The sequence below is a fragment of the Lissotriton vulgaris genome, chromosome 2_1, assembly GCF_964263255.1.
Source record: "Lissotriton vulgaris chromosome 2_1, aLisVul1.2, whole genome shotgun sequence".
NCBI lineage: Eukaryota > Metazoa > Chordata > Amphibia > Caudata > Salamandridae > Lissotriton > Lissotriton vulgaris.
Window position 1 is genome coordinate 609,144,391 of NC_141687.1, and position 16,644 is coordinate 609,161,034.

The window sequence follows — 16,644 nt, forward strand, 5'->3', positions numbered from 1 at the left end:
ATTTTGGCTGGCAGGAGAACTTCGCTTGTTGGCGCTGCTTGGAAGGTGGAGGCAGGTGGCAGCATGGTAAGGTAGGCTTTGCCCAGGGCAGAGCACTGTTCATGCATTAGCATTGTAATGAAGGTGGCAAAGGTGGCACCTCAGAGCAGCATATTTATGGGGACATGAAAAAGGAATACATTGCTGGACATAACACTCACAGGTGAAGAGAGGCTGCAGTTGGGAGGTGTGGTAGAATACCACTGACATGCTGGCACGGCTCATTTGATTTCCTTCAGGTTTCACTCAAAGTGCTACCGAGGGGTTAGTAGTGCTGGCTGTAGCCCATATAGCAATGCCCCCAGTGCCAACTTTGGTGTCACTATTGGTAGATGGGCTTTTCTGGAATAGCGGCACTGCAGAGCCGGCGGGCATCGACCAGTGAGGACGCGGCTGCTTGTGGGAGGTAGTGCCAGCCTTGCAGCTCCATGGGCATTCCATTTTATGATGCAATTCCTGAATTAGAGGCATGGCTTAAAGTTCCTGTATTTTTTTTTGGCTAAGCTGAGCTGGGCAGTAAGCGCTATATTTTGGTGATTTATTTAGCACCGAGTTCCTGCTTTCAGGCGCTGTCTGAACACCTCATCCAACTGTAAAATGCATACAGATGGAAATGGATATCAGAATACAATTGACGCACCTGTTTGCTATTTATTTTGAAATGATATTCCACGCTGCCATCAGTATTTATCAACCTGGGCATTTACGTAGCGCAGTCAAGAAAATGAATTGCCTCTCGGCGTTTCACTAACCAGTATGTTCAAGCCAATTGTGCTCCTTTTGGGGTACGCTAATAAGAGAAGTGATGGACTGTCCTGTCCAAATTCATTTGTGATCTACATATGACACAAGGGCTCCTGAGCCCAACCGACAAGAGTCGTATGCTGTCCCCATTATAGTGCTTAATTTGAACAGGTGGTTTCCGGTGCGGGGCACCGACATTTAATTGTCAACACCGGCATTTATTGCAGGCAATCATATAGTGGCGCTGTTAGTGTGCTTTAGAGATAAGCACAACAGTTGTTTACTAATTAAATATACATTACAAATGATTAATATCTTTCGCCCGCGCTATTCTTATAGCTTTGGGGGCCTGCAATAGTCCGGATTGTCGCACTTATAGCCGAGTATTACTTAGTGGTTGTTTGTGTTGGTACTACCATTTGGAGTGCTTGCAGGGGCAATGGGTGGTGCAAGCTGCAGTGGGCTCCTGAGGAGGGTCCTGGAACTTATGTTTTTTACAAATTAAGCACTGCCCTGTGTGGGCTGTCTGGTTTGTCCACATTGGGTTCCTAACTCTTTGTTTTCTAATCCGCTGCTCTCTTCCTCAATCTCGGGGGGTTTATGCCAATATGTAATTCTTCACGATTTGCCCCTGACGTTTTTTTGTGTAAACGGCTGGAGCCGGCACATCCCCGTGGACTTTGAGTAGGAGGGGGCCAGGCCATGAAGTCCTTCTTTTGCATTTACTAGGCACAGGTGCTGCAAACAAAATGAAACCAAGACACGGGTCTCCCGGGACTCCCCGGGACATCCGAACAGAGCAAATGCTCGTTAAATTGACCAATTAGTGGCGCAGGTTCTCAGCGAGGACAAGACATGGGCCCTGGCGGAAGGCTGGAGGTTGTACAGACTACAGATAGAGCGGCCCAAAGTAACGATTGATTGAGTATACGACCAATACTCCCTGGGGCTTGAGGATTCAGAGACCTGGACAAGGTGAGTACATTGTCTCATCAGAGGCCCCATCTCTTGCACAATGTAGTCACATCCGGTTTGGGCTGCCAGTGGGTGGAATTGTGGGTCCAGTGCGGGCTATGCAGGTACATCATGCAGTGTAGTTTGTCTCATGGAGCACCCCTGCGCCCTAGCCCCCGCCCTTCTACCAGACGGTACTTCCCTCCGGGTGTCCTCTGGTGCCCCTCATTGATGTTGCAGCCTTTGACTCCAAGCTAACACAAATCCTGATGTCTGCAGTGAGGGCACACCCACATTCCTCCAGTCTCGCAGTGTGTCCGACCACATTCCAGAGGTCCCATTACCATCCAATTCGTATGATAGAGCTACACGGATGCTGCACACGGTACGCTTTAGTCATGTGATGTGTACCGGTATTAGTGTGCAAGACTTTGCAACAAACTGCTAATGTGAGGCGTGCCTGACCTCTACTAGACCATGACACCCACAGCACCTGTTTACATTTCATACGCTCTACTCTATATTGCATTCCTGAAGACTGTGATGTTTCTGTAGATTTTAACAACGTACCCACACAGCGTGCTTATGGGCCATGTCAAAGAGATGTTGGAAGAGAAAGAATGAAAGTGTATGGAGAGTGAGAAAATTCAGTTAGCCTGGATGACAGGGGGTAGAGAGTGATGGTAGTATGGGAGGGGGCGGCATTTTTCAATTCTGGCCTACGGCGGCAAAACACCTAGAAATGGCCCCGCACATTTGTGGAGAGCAAAGCTAGCAATAAAATGGCGAACGAAAATGGTTGCCCTAACAATTTTTTGAGGTTTCTTGTGTAATTAAATGCCATCTAAAGATAGGCCAGGATTGGCAGTGGCAGTCAGCAAAAGTGCTGGTACTCACTTTGCAAATGTCATCGATTGGGCGGCCTGGGGAGGGAACGGAACACGGAGATGAAGGCAACAGGAGATCGAGGGAAAGAAAAGAAAGGATGTTAAAGAGACAAAGGCGGAGGAAGACAAACAAATGAAAAGAGTAAATCATTATGTAATGGAGCAGCAGAGGGAGTATTTGAGGAGAAGGGAGGAAGGTATGAGCCTTGGACACAAGGGAGGAACGAAGAATGAAAGGACATTTTGAAGTTAAAAATGGAGTTCTGAGAAAAGGAAGCAGGAAGGTGGGGAGTCAAGATAGACGACGGAAGGACTGGGAGAAGAAAGGAAATATGTAAAGAGTGTAGGATGGAAGTGGGTTTGAAAAAAGGAGGGACGGTGGAAAGAACACCTAGAAAGAGATAATCAAGGAAAATAGGAGGATGGAAGAAGGAAGGAAGGATTGAATGGGGAATGAATAGGGACTTAATCAAAAGAGTGAAGACAGACAGAAAAAGAGACAGAAAAACACAGGGAGAAGGGAATAGAGAAGAGAGCAAGTGGGGAGAGAGAGGGAGAGGTATGAACAGGAATATAAAGAGCAAGAACGCCGAACAGATGTAAAGGTAAACCACCAGGAAAGAGAAAATAAGAAAGAAACACACAAAATGTAGAAGAAAGAAAAAGGGAGAGCTAAAAAGAAAAGTGGTGTGGAAAAGTAGTGGATGGTGTAGAAGGTAGACGTAACAGACAACATATGTATTAGATACTGTACCCTTAACTCTACATTATATGTGTTTTGCAAATTACCCATGAGTTTCAGGACCAAAAGGAAGAACAATGCCAAAGGTTGAGTTCCTTTACCGGGTTTCGTAACCCTGAGGTGACATTCAATATATTTTTTAGGTCTCGTCTGAGACAGTGCATGCACTGTCGCTCGTGAGCAATTTTGTTAAATTACTTAGGGCTTGGAGCCCGCCGATCGTTGACCATTGGTTGGTTTACTTGTCACGTTTATTTCCTTGCTTCTCTTAGAGCGTGCCAGCTTCACTTTTTCGTGTATTTGTCGATCCTGCGAGCCTGGACCAAATATTGCTTCAATGCCCAATATGCATCCTCCCACTGCTCACGTTTGGATTGAGGTACTTTTTATGGTGCTTCCCCTATAATAATTGCCAGTTGTTGTTGCTTGTTCTCTATCATTTTTGCTTTCTCCATTCTTGTTGCTTGTCCCCCCATCGTTGTTGCTTCACAGTTCCTCCATACAACCTCCTCCCGCCCGCGTTGCTGCTTGCTCTTTCGTGTCATTGCTTGCCCGGTATTGCTTGCACCATCGTTGTTGCTTGCTTCCTCCTCCCCTCACTCCCTCCCACGTCATTGCTTTTCCTGTTGTTGCTTGCCCATTGTGACCGGTTGCTTCCCCATCCCCCCTCTCCCATTGTGGCTTGCCCTATCCCACCACCCCCATTCGCCCCAGTTGTTAGTTGCCTCATAAGACCCACCCCCTCATTCTTGTTGTTGCTTGCCAAACCTCCATCCCTCGAACCCCTTGCCCCCTTTGTCGTTTGCCCCATCCCCCTCCACATAAAAAAACATTGGCAAAGTCAATAGGTTTCTCCTACACAAGAGTTATTGCTTTGTTAATGTTTTGACATGGCTAAAAGACATCGACTAAACCAATAGCTCTCACAAAGGCGAGCTCTCTTGGCTTTGTCAATGCTTATTAACTTACAGTAGGGGTACTTTACTCCTTATGATACATGGACATGCATCCCAGGATCACGCACCCACCAGCCCCTTCCAAATAATTGATGCAATAGATTTACCAGTTTAAGATATTAGAAGTACATGTGCAGTATGTACTTTGGAAAAGACCATACCTATAAATAGCTTGTTGTTTACTGCAAGCACAGATTGTTAATAGTGTGAAGCTCACAGTGCGGTTGGTTTGTAATATGTAGTAACGTGTAGGTTTAGTCATGTATAGATCCAACAATAAAAAAACGCAGACCTATAAAGCACTGAAAAACCAGCCATAGACAGGAAAGACGTGGGGGAAATTGGGCAAGACATGAGGTAGGGGTTGGGCAGGAGTTCCAGGATCGTGTGTAGTGGGGCCAGCGGGGGTTTGGTCCGTTTGACCAGGGTGGACTGGGAAGGCTAATTTGTCAGGGGACCAGGTAAAAAGGGCGGGTGGGTCAGGGGCCGTGCCACTGCCGGACATATGGGCACCAACAGTGACAGTGACAAAGTTCTGTCCCACATCTTGACGTTCTTGCTGTTTGTGGAAAAGGTCATTTTTTTTTAAAGTAAGTGGAGCTCTAAATATATCAAGCTTCTACTTGCACTTGAAAAGTCACTAACATCACCCTAACAGTAAATGCTAACCCCCCCCCCTAAACATTATCCACCCCTTAAGGGTCCAAATCTCCCTCTTCCTCCTTTAAACAGCAAATACTTCTCAAATGTCTTTCTATTAAATTCCAATTTTCAAATCCTTAATATTGAATGTCCATCGATTTTCTGCCCAGGCTGTACCCGCACTAGGCCTAGACTGCCTAGAGTCTTTTTTATTTCCAATCATGAGGCAGAGCAGGCCTGCTGCTGCACGACATGACAAAGAACATTGACAAAGGCCAATAGAGCTGACATAGGTGAGAACTTTTGGCTTTGCCAATGTTTGTTTTATTTTAGGCCTGGGGACACTAAGGGCCAGATTTAGATCTTGGTGGATGGGTTACTCCGTCATGACTGAGACAGATGTACCGTCCGCCTATATATAAATCTTATAGGATATAATAGGATTTATATTTCGGTGGACTGGATATTCATCACCATTGTGATGGAGTAACCCATCTACCAAGACCTACATCAGGCCCTTACAGCCTGATTCATGAAATCCGGAATCTGCGATTCTCAATTAGCGATTAACTGTGAATCGCAATTGAGAAATCGCAGAACGGAATTCATGACGTTTTGCGATAAAAAAAAGCGATTCGCACGCGGGCGCAAAAGCTGTTTGCGATTATCGATAATCGCAGAAAAATCGCATTTTCCGGCTACATCCGTGTCGGAATTGCGATACCGCAAATAGCGATATCGCTAATTGCGAGATGGCAAAAAGCGAGATCGCAAAATCGCGAGATCGGGAAAACGGGAAGTCGCATTTCGAGCACAGTGATGACATCACAACCAGGAAGCAGCCAGTTCCCACCCCCATTCACCACAGTGAGGCACACCTCGAGTCAGCAACTGGGAGAGCTCCTGCAATTCTGCTTGCATTTGTACTGTGATTCTACACTGCAGCAATGTCTGAGGATGCAGTTCCTGGGCCCAGCAACACCACAGGGCGGAAGAGAAAGTTAAAGTTCTCCGAGCAGGAGCTGGAGCACTTAATAGTAGGGGTGGTGGCCAACCACTCCAAACTGTTTGGGAAGGACTCTAGGAGGGTGCCCGAGCAGGAAAAACGTAGGATCTGGCAGGGTATAGCGTCCACGGTGAACTCTGTGGGTGTGGCCGATAGGTCACTGGACGAACTCAAGAAACGCTGGTACGACCTCCGAGGTCGTGCCAAAGAGAAGGTCGCAGAGAGGCTCGGAGAGTCCCTGGGCACTGGAGGGGGAGGACCCACAGTCCCTCCAAACACCCCCTTGGAAGACCAAGTAGGAGACACGCTGGAGACTGAGGCGTGCATCGGAGTGACTCGTCTGGACTCCTCCTGCCCCACCCAAGACACAAGGTAAGTGGCATGCGACTGCGACCCTGTCCCCTATGAATGGCCATGACCATATAGCCTCCCATAATGTTCCATAGTCATGCCATCATTGCACATCAGGTAATGCCCTAAAGCATTGTGGGACATGTAGTGTGGCCACAATGTAGAAGTACCACAATGCAGCCAGACAGGTTCCAAAGTACGCAAAGCCATAGGCAGTCAGGGAATGTCACTCAGCATGCATGTAGCAACTGCACGTGTGATAGATACATGCAACTAATGAATGTCCACTTCCCCTCACAGGTGGCGCAGACAGCAGCGACAGCGAGAGGCTGCAAATAGATGAGGAGGCCCAGGATGAGGAGGAGGCGCCGCCACATACACAGCCTCCAGCCCCTGCCGCAGCAACTACTCCTGCAGCCAGGTCCACCACTAGTGTGCCCCCAGCCTCTGCCGCTGCAACTACTCCCGCAGCCAGGCCCATTACTAGTGTGCCCCCAGCCTCTGCAACTACTGCCGCAGCCAGGTCCACTACCAGTGTGCCTCCAGCCCCTGCCGCACCAGCAACGCCCACCGTGACACCACCAGCAGCTGGTGCTTCAACATCAGGGCCCGCGACAGCGGCAACACAGCGGCCACCCACTGTGTCAGGCCAGCAGGGCAGGCGTGGCAGATCTCGCCTGTAGACCAATGCAGCTATCACCAGGAGGGGGAATGGACAGCGGTTGGCGAGAATGAGCATGGAACGACGCATGCTCCGTATACATCAGCTGCAAGCACGCCGGCAAGGTGCCATACAGCTTCAGCTGTACAACATTGGCCGCAATGTGGCCGGAGTGGGGGACCGGATGGACCGCATGACGGCAGCCATGGCAGGTGTGGGGGAGGGAATGGCCCGCATGACTGCAGCCATGGAGGCCAACACTGCTGCAATGACATCGCAGCGCAACGCAGCCCGCCGCCGCCACCGTCAGCTATTGACCCGGCTGACGGCCTACACCAGGTCCAATTATGTAATAGGCAATGCCACCTCACAGTTATCGTGCCGGTCGCTTGCGCAGCAGCAGCAGCTCATCCAGTGCTGCAAGGATGTGGCCAGGGTCCTTGAGCACCTGACCACTGCAGTGACAGCACTGCACCCTCCTCTACCTGCCACTGTTGGGGGTGATGATGTCAGTGAGGGGACATCGAGTGTGAGCAGCCACTCTGCCTCACATGTAGGGGCACTCAGACGCAGCACCAGGCCCACTGCAGGGACACGTGCCTTGAATGAGGAAGAGCCGCAGAGGCGCTTGGGTGGTTCGCACAGGAGGCGCACATGGCTTTATAAGACTTGTGCAGGCACAGGCTGCGCATAAGCCTGGCCTGTGTATTGGGCACAGCAGTATGCTGGAATACTGTTAGCAATTGCAAAATTGAAACTGGTACCATTATTGTGAATGAAACAATAATATTTATTTTTGCTTCACACATTGGCGTTGTGTCATTATTACATTTTGCATGCAAATGTGATTTGTGGGGTGAGGGTAGAGGGTGCACTAGAAACTGTTCAGTGTGATGTGGTTGCGACGTCTGTGGCCTTCAGCTGGGTTCTCCCCGCGTGCATGGCGCGCATGTGCAGGTGGCCGGTCGTCCCCTTCCGATTCACTGCCAGAGATGTCGACAGGTATCCGGCGCTTGGTAGCAATGTTGTGTAGGATAGCACACACAGCCACGATGCGGCAGCACACTTCAGGACTGTAGTACATGGCCCCACCTGTCTTGTGAAGTATGCAGAATCTGCTCTTCAGTAGGCCAAAAGTTCTCTCTATGCAATTCCTTGTGCGTATATGTGATACGTTGTAACGCCGTTGCTGTGGTGTAGCAGGGTTGAGGTATGGGGTGAGGAGGTATTCACGCAGGGCGTAGCCACTGTCACCTGAATGAGAGGAGCAGAGGGTGAGTGCCTGTGCAGCGCAGCTACATAATCGCAATGTGACATTGTGGGCAAAGTGTACTTACCAAGTAGGTGTCCTTCCCCGAAGTCTCCCCTGACCAGTCGTGTGTGGAGGCCGCTGTGCCGGAATATGAATGAGTCATGTGTACTCCCCGGGTACTGGGCCACTATGTCCGTGATGTATGTCTTTGCATTGCAGACCATCTGGATGTTGAGGGAGTGGTAGGACTTGCGATTGTGGTACATGTACTCCGTAGCAGCAGGTGGGCAGATGTGGACGTAGGTACAGTCAATGCTTCCTATCACGTGTGGGAAACGGGCAACATTGTAGAATTGTAGCTTGGTCTCATCCAATTCCTGTTGGCTGGTGGGAAATTTGATGTGGTGATGTAGCTGGGTCAGCATTGCGTCAAGGAAACTACGTAGGCAGTGGGACATGGTGGGCTGGGATATCCCCCCAGCTGCCGCAACTATCCCCTGGAATCTCCCAGAGGCCAGGAGGTGCAGGCTACACAATACCTGGACATGTGTTGGGACGGCATAGGTCCGCCTTGTTAGGTGCTGCATCAGGGGGTCAAGGTCCTGTATTAGCTTGATGATCATAGCCCCATTCAGATGGTACTTTGCGTAGATTTGCTCTCTGGTTTGGCCCAGCAGGGTGACCCGCTGGCGGAATATCCTTTCCTGGATTCTGCGTCTCCTCCTTGCTGCTCGCTGTAGCCTTCGCCGCCTGACCACCATGTATATTCCTGGCATTGTGAGACTCCTTCTGCTGATGCTGCTTCTCCTTAAGTGTGTCTGGTCAGGCCTGCACCAGTTACTGATTAGCCAACGTTTTTTCCCCAAAATTTTTTATATGGGTTTGATGGTTACCACCTGCTTTGGGTTGTCCTTAAATTGTGCCTCGCAAAATGGGATTTTGGGGTTTTTCGCTATTTGCGATTTTTCATGTATACCGATTGCGAGTAATGTGTGATTTCGCAATTATTTTCGCAGAATCCGTGTGATCTCGCTATTTCCGAATCGCTAATGGTCTCCGGCCGGGATTCTGCGAATATTTCTGCGAAATCGCAAATCTGTGTTTGCGAATTTGCAAATTCCATGGTGAATTCCGATTATGGGAATTGCGCCCGCGATAGCATTTTCGCAGCTATTGCGAGCGCAATTTTGCTTCATGAATCAGGCTTTAGTGACTTGTCCACAATCACATGATGCTGACAGGGACATATGATGGATGTTGGGTGCACTGGGCCAAACATAAATCGGGGGCCCTTATTTGGAACAACGTTCAGTTTGTTATCCCTCTTCAGCACATTCACGCTCTAATGATGCCAAGCTATGTTGAATTTAATGTCACAACTTCAGAAATCATAAAAAAAGAGAGAAATGATTCGCAATTACTTATATAAATACATACAATGTTGCTGTGATTATATTTGTTTAATACATAGCCTGTGGCAAGGGAATAATAGAGGCTGCATCCCAGGTACTGAAGATGATTGGCTACTAGACAATAGAGTTCCTGGAACCCGAGATAACTTCACTCAAAGGCACAACAGATTAGAGCATTACGGACACAAGCACACGAAAGGGGCAAGAAATGTCAGGAATCATCAGCATTAGAGGTGGCAGCACTCTCAAGCTCTGCTAAACAAATGCTAGCATTCTTAGGCTCTAGATTGCACAATCCTAAACACTACAGTTGCAGAAATACTAAGAATTACAGATGACTGCTGTCTCAGACGCTACAAAAGGCAACTGTCTCAGACAGTATAAAGGGCGGCGCTGTCTATTTCTGGAGATGGCCGTGTTCCCATTCACTGAAGAGGGTTGCATCCAAGGCAGTCAAACTGTCAGCTTTAATTCCATCAGCTGTTCCTCCCTGAGCAAAAATTCAGAGATTAGGCCATACACTGATATGGCTCTGTGAATTAGCAGATTACAACATAAGTACCCAATCAGTGGTTTAATAACATGTGAATTATGGTGAGCCCAGATTCATTGAAATTCCACCACCCACATTGTATCTGTCCAGCCAGCAATATAAACGAAAGAAACTGCAGTATTAATGACATGCATATAGGGGGGGTGTGGCTTGGCGCCGTTTGAAGATGGCTGCCTTTACGTGAGCTCTGCGGCAGTGTGAGGGGACGGGAGACCTTTCAGGGAACACTGCCCGTTGTTAGGGCTTTCATCTGCCGAATGAGTGGAAATGAAGGTCAGCTGTTTGTTTTGCAGCCTTTTCGAGTGTCCGAGGTGAAGGGGAGATAACATTTTTCTCCCTCCCTCGGTCACCTCACAGCTTCAGTTCTCGCAGCCGCCATTTTAAGCTTCTGCCGCTTTGGATAACTTAAGCTGCTGCCACTCTGGATACTTCAGGTGCTCCTCTACTCGTTTATGATTATGTGCGCGCTATTAATGCGGCGCTCATGGTGCAACGTTTTTGTTTATCTTTATAAAGTTACGTGCTAATTGGCAATTTCGCGCTTTCTCTGTGGCAAGTTGCATTTTTGTCCCCTTTTATATGCTATGAATGGACTTCTTCACTGTCGGAGTGCAATTTTTGACTTTTTGAATCCTTGACTGTTTAAAGTCATTGTGTGCAGCTTTGTTTTACTTTCCTTACGAGAGAGATATTGATAATTCAGTGTTTTATGGCAAAATAAGGTCTACTCGTAGTGGCATTCAATCTCTTGATCCCACTTCATTAGCTGACTATAACCCTTTCAGCATTCTTCAGGAGAATATGGTAGACTTGGAATCAGGCCAGTTTTCTTCCGCTACAGGTTGTGCATCACCTAATATGCCTCGTCAAGCTTCTAAACTGATTTCTAAGTTACCCTCCTCTTCAACATCCTCGTCAGGTAAACATGTAAAAAAGACCCACCGTTCCTACTATCTCTTCATCACCAATATCTATGGAACTACTTCTGGAAGAAATACGTGCTCTTAAACCATGCATGGAAGAAACAAATGTTCGCCTGCAGAATCTAGATGACAAGTGGACATATGGAACAAAAAGTTAATCTGTTGGAAAACCGAGTAGACTCTGTTCAATCTATTGCAAACCAAGTGCCTTCTATACATATGGAGATTTCAAAGCTTAACAACTAATGGAAAACCTTGAAAACCATATTAGGCGCAACAATTTACGCATTTAATGAATTGCAACGGGTCTTGAAGGTCCCAAGCCTCTTTCCTTCTTTCACTCCTTTCTCCCGAAGCTTCTTGGTTTCCCTAATTCACTTGTATTGAATATCCAAAGAGTACATCATTTGGGGTATGGCCCACGAGTATCATCTCCATCAATGTGCGCTTCGGACCTTAAATACCAGATATGGTTTGTTGTAGCCTTGCCTCTTCAAGGTGACTTATAAGAATAAAACCACAAATTATGAAGATCCTATCCTTTTGCAGCAGTTCCTGGATGCTTATGTAGAAGAAGATATGGAAGTTGCTTGTTCATTGTTGATCTGATTGTGTTTTTGTTAACGTTATCTTTATTTATATTCTTCTTATCTGGTCATGTTTTACAGTTGCCCTGTTATACGTCTTTATAATTCATTCTCTTTTTTAATGTCGAGTGCAGTTTTCGTGACCCCCTCGATAAGTGATATTCACTCCGCCCGGATGATGTCTCACTTTCCCTTTGTTCTGGAAGTTCACGGTTGACTGTGCTGTCTTCCATGTGGCTCCACCACCCCCATGTTCATTCATTGTATGTCTGTGGTATGTATTTTTGTTTTTTCCCTATTTTTTCTATGTACTGTCTCTTTCCTGTTCATCTTTTTTTATCATATACTTCTCATTTGATTCTCTTCCTAGTTTTTTCATGTATACTCTATGTTCCTTTTCCTCTTTGTTGGAACTTCGGGTTTCTAGTTGGCTGAGGTAGGTACCTTATGCCAAATAGGGACCCTTGCTTCTAAGTCAGGGAATGGAAGGACACCTTCAGGTAGCCCCTGCTCATCACCTCGGTAGCTTGGCACGAGCAGCCAGGCTTATCTCCAAGGCTAATGTGTAAAGTATTTGCAGCCCTGCTCTCAGTAACCCAATGATGACACCACAAATGGACTCCACACGAGTTTCATAACAAACCACTATATGTTTTTTATAAAAAGATACGATGAGACCACACAATAAAAATCCAACATATGCGTATTTGTAATATTTCACCTGGCCGATTATTAGGCCAGCAAGCCCTTGTAGGTTCTTGCAGTATTAATGAGCAATTCTAGATCATCCAATGCAGTCCTAATGCAATGCTATGCAGTTCATGATGCAAGAATCAGGCACTTTGTATTGTAAAAATAATTCAGTTTGTTTCGCAACAATCAGGCAGTTCGTAATGCCAAAATAATGCAATTAGGAATGCAACAACTAGGTAGTTTGTCATGCAAAAATAATGCACGGCGGAATGCAACAATCAGGCAGTCCCTTATGCAAAATAATGCAATGCGTAATGCAACAATCAGGTAGTTCGTAATACCAAAATGACGTAATGCGTAATGCAAATGTCAGGCAGTTCGTAATACCCAAATAATATACTCCGGCACCGATCATGATGCTCTGGACGGTCTCGATGCCCCTCCTGCTGACTCGCGGTCAGCTACTGCCAAGAAAATATGCCCCCAACACGGGAATGGTGTAAAACAAAGTGTAGCTGCACACTCCGGCCCCGGTACTGCCACTCCTTGGCAAGTCCAGGCGCAATACGGACATCAGTGGAGGCTCGTGCTGCAAAGTGATGAAAGGCCGAGAGCGTTTCTCTCGTAGCCCGCACCCTGCCCCAGGCACAACACATGCACGCTCTCTGAGATCTCACTCTCCTCTCCTGCGCTTGCTACTTGGGCCTCTGATGCAACTTTGTTGCTCTTGGGCAGTGGAACACGGGCCCCCCTCAATGAAGTGGATGGTTTGAGGTCTCTCCTCGATAAAGACAGCCTTGGACCAGCGACACAGCTCCTCTGGGGATGCCGGTCATGGCCGATGGCAATGACAAAGGTCTCAGTCTGCAACAGGGCACATGCACACAGCGTCGCTGAGGCTCACGTAAGCTCCGGGTGCCCACGTTCAAAGGGCAATCCTCACGAAGGCCTCAGGCTCCACAAAGCACACGCACACAGCGTCACTGAGTCTCAATTGAGCTTCGGGTGTACACGATAACAGGGAGTCAAGTCAAGTCAAGTCAGAAATGTATATAGCGCACTACATACCCATAGGGTCTCAAGGCGCTTGAGGAAGGGGAAGATTACTTGTCGAATATCCAAGTTTTAAGTTGCTTTCTGAATGCTAGGTGGTTCTGAGTAAGCCGAAGGTGAGTGGGGAGAGAGTTCCAGGTTTTGGCTGCCAGGTAGGAGAAGGATCTACCTCCCATGGTGGCTTTGTTGATGCGGGGAACAGTGGCCAGGGCTTGGTTGGAGGAACGTAGTTGACGGGAGGGGGAGTAGAAAGACATTCGTGTGTTGAGGCAATCGGGTCCGAGATCGTAAAGTGCTTTGTGTGCGTGGGTTAGTAGGCGGAAGGTAATTCTCTTATTCACAGGAAGCCAGTGGAGGTTTTTCAGGTGACCAGAGATGTGTTCTTTACGTGGGATATCAAGTATGAGCCTGGCTGAGGCGTTCTGGATGCGTTGGAGTTTTTTCTGGAGTTTTGCAGTGGAACCGGCGTATAGAGTGTTTCCGTAGTCCAGGCGACTCGTAACAAGTGCGTGAGTGACCGTTTTTCTAGTTTCGGTGGGGATCCAGCGAAAAGTTTTTTTAAACATGCGAAGAATGTTGAAGCAGGATGAAGAGACAGCGTTGACTTGTCTGGTCATTGAGAGTGAGGAGTCCAGGATGACGCCCAAGTTCCGTGCGTGGTCCGTCGGGATGGGTGCTTTTCCAAGGGCTTCTGGCCACCAAGAGTCATCCCAGGCGGAGGGGGAGGTTCCTAAGATGAGGACTTCTGTTTTGTCTGAATTCAGTTTCAGACGGCTGTGCTTCATCCACTCGGCTACTTCTTTCATTCCTTCGTGTAAGTTGTTTTTGGCGGTGTTAGGGTCTTTGGTGAGTGAGAGGATCAGTTGGGTGTCATCAGCATAGGAGATGATGTTGAGATTGTGTTGGCGAACAATGGCTGCGAGGGGGCTCATGTATACGTTGAAGAGGGTGGGGCTGAGTGATGATCCTTGCGGCACGCCGCAGATGACTTCAGAGGCCTCTGAATTGAAAGGAGGGAGCCTGACTCTCTGAGTTCTACCGGTGAGGAAGGAGGTGATCCAATCCAGTGCTTTTCCTTGGATTCCGATGTTACTGAGGCGCTGTAATAGGGTGCTATGACAGACTGTGTCGAAGGCTGCGGAGAGGTCGAGGAGGATGAGGGCGACTGTGTCTCCATTGTCCAGTAGAGTTCGAATGTCGTCTGTGGCTGCGATGAGTGCGGTCTCAGTGCTGTGTTTGGCTCGGAAGCCGGACTGTGAGGAGTCGAGGGATTTGTTGGCTTCGAGGAAGGCGGCGAGCTGGTTGTTGACAGCTTTCTCGATGACTTTGGCCGGGAAAGGAAGGAGCGAGATGGGTCGGTAGTTTTTGAGTTCGGTGGGGTCAGCTGTGGGTTTTTTCAGAAGGGCGCTGAGTTCTGCGTGTTTCCAGCTTTCCGGGAAGGTGGCGGAGTTGAGGGAGCAGTTGATGACGTCTCGGAGGTGTGGTGCTATGATGGAGTCTGCTTTGTTGAAGATGTGGTGAGGGCATGGGTCAGTTGGGGATCCTGAGTGGATGGAGTTCATCAGACGGATGGTGTCCTCAGTGGAGATTGGGTTCCAGATGTTAAGGATGTTCAAGGGGGGAGAAGGTCCTGCAGAAGAATGGGTGGGTAGGTCTTCGGGTCGGTTGTCGAAGCTGTTGTGGATGTCTGCAATTTTGTTGTGGAAGAATGAGGCTAGGGAGTCGCACAGGGCTTGAGAGGGGGTGATGTCGTTGGAGTTTGCTGATGGGTAGGTAAATTCTTTGACGATGTTGAATAACTCCTTGCTATTGTGGGCGTTGTTATCTAGACGGTCTTTGAAGGCGGCTTTCTTGGCAGACCGGATTAGTTGGTGGTGTATGCGGGTGGCATTTTTGAAGGCGTCTTTGGTGTTGGAGTTTGGGTCTTTTTTCCATGCTTTCTCGAGGGAGCGGCAGAGTTTCTTGGATTTTTTAAGATCATCGTTGAACCAGGAGGCCTTCTTGCTGTTTAGTTTGTTTTGGTGTTTTTTCAACGGTGCTAGGATGTCGGCGCTTTTGGATAGCCATTGGGTGAGGTTAATGGCTGCTTGGTCGGGGTTTGAGGAGTGGACAGGAGGGGTTTGGAGGAGCGATGCAGAGATCTGGTCGATGGTGATTTTGTTCCAATTTCTACGTAGGGTGGGTTGAGGGTGGTGATGAGTTGTGGGCTTATTGAAGAAAAAGTGAACGCAGCTGTGGTCCGTCCAGTGAAGAACTGTGGTGTGGCTGAAAGAGACGTAGTTGCTGGAGGTGAAGATAGGGTCGAGAGTGTGACCTGCAATGTGGGTGGGGGACGTGACAAGTTGTTTAAGTCCAAGGTTTGCGAGGTTGTCCAGAAGGGTGGTGGTGCTGTTGTCATTGCTCTTTTCCAGGTGAAAGTTGAGGTCTCCCAATAAGATGTAGTCCTCGGAGGGGAGGGCGTGTGTGGTGATGAAGTCAGCGATATCGTCATTGAATTGCGCCCGGGGGCCGGTAGAGAAGGGTGCCTCTGAGTGTGGTTTTGGGGTCGATGTGGATCTGGAAGTGAAGGTGCTCGGCGCTGGCGAGGTTGTCATCTGAGCTGGTAGTGATGTGAATGGAGTTCTTGTGGACGATGGCGATGCCCCCTCCTGTATGCTTGACGCGGTCCTTGCGGATAATCTTGTATCCTTCAGGGATGGCAATGGTGATGTCTGGGGCTGATGAGGCATTCATCCATGTTTCTGTTAAGAAGGCGACGTCCGGTGCGGTGGTGTCTAGAAGATTCCAAAGGTCGATGGCATGTCTGTGGATTGAGCGGGTGTTGAGCAGGATGCATTTTAGGTGGTTGGTGTTGGGTCTCTGTGGCACGTTGGTGGATAAGGAGTTGGTATTGGAGCCGTCGAACTTGCAGGAGTAGCATGAGAAGGGACCATGGGTGTGTCCAGGAGCGGCTTGGACGCAGTTAGGGGAGCGGCCGGAGTTAAGGGCTAAGAGGGTGGCGGCATCGTAAGTGATGCGAATGGGCGGGATGGAAAAGGAACCAGGGGGTCTGGCACTGGGCGCGGTCCAGGCGCGGACGGGCGTAGACGGGCTTACCTTTGGCGCACCTTCGGCGTGGACGTAGCGCGTGGGACCATCTGGCTTAAATGGATGGTGGAGTGGGCGGAGCGTGGGAGGGTCAGCTGGGAG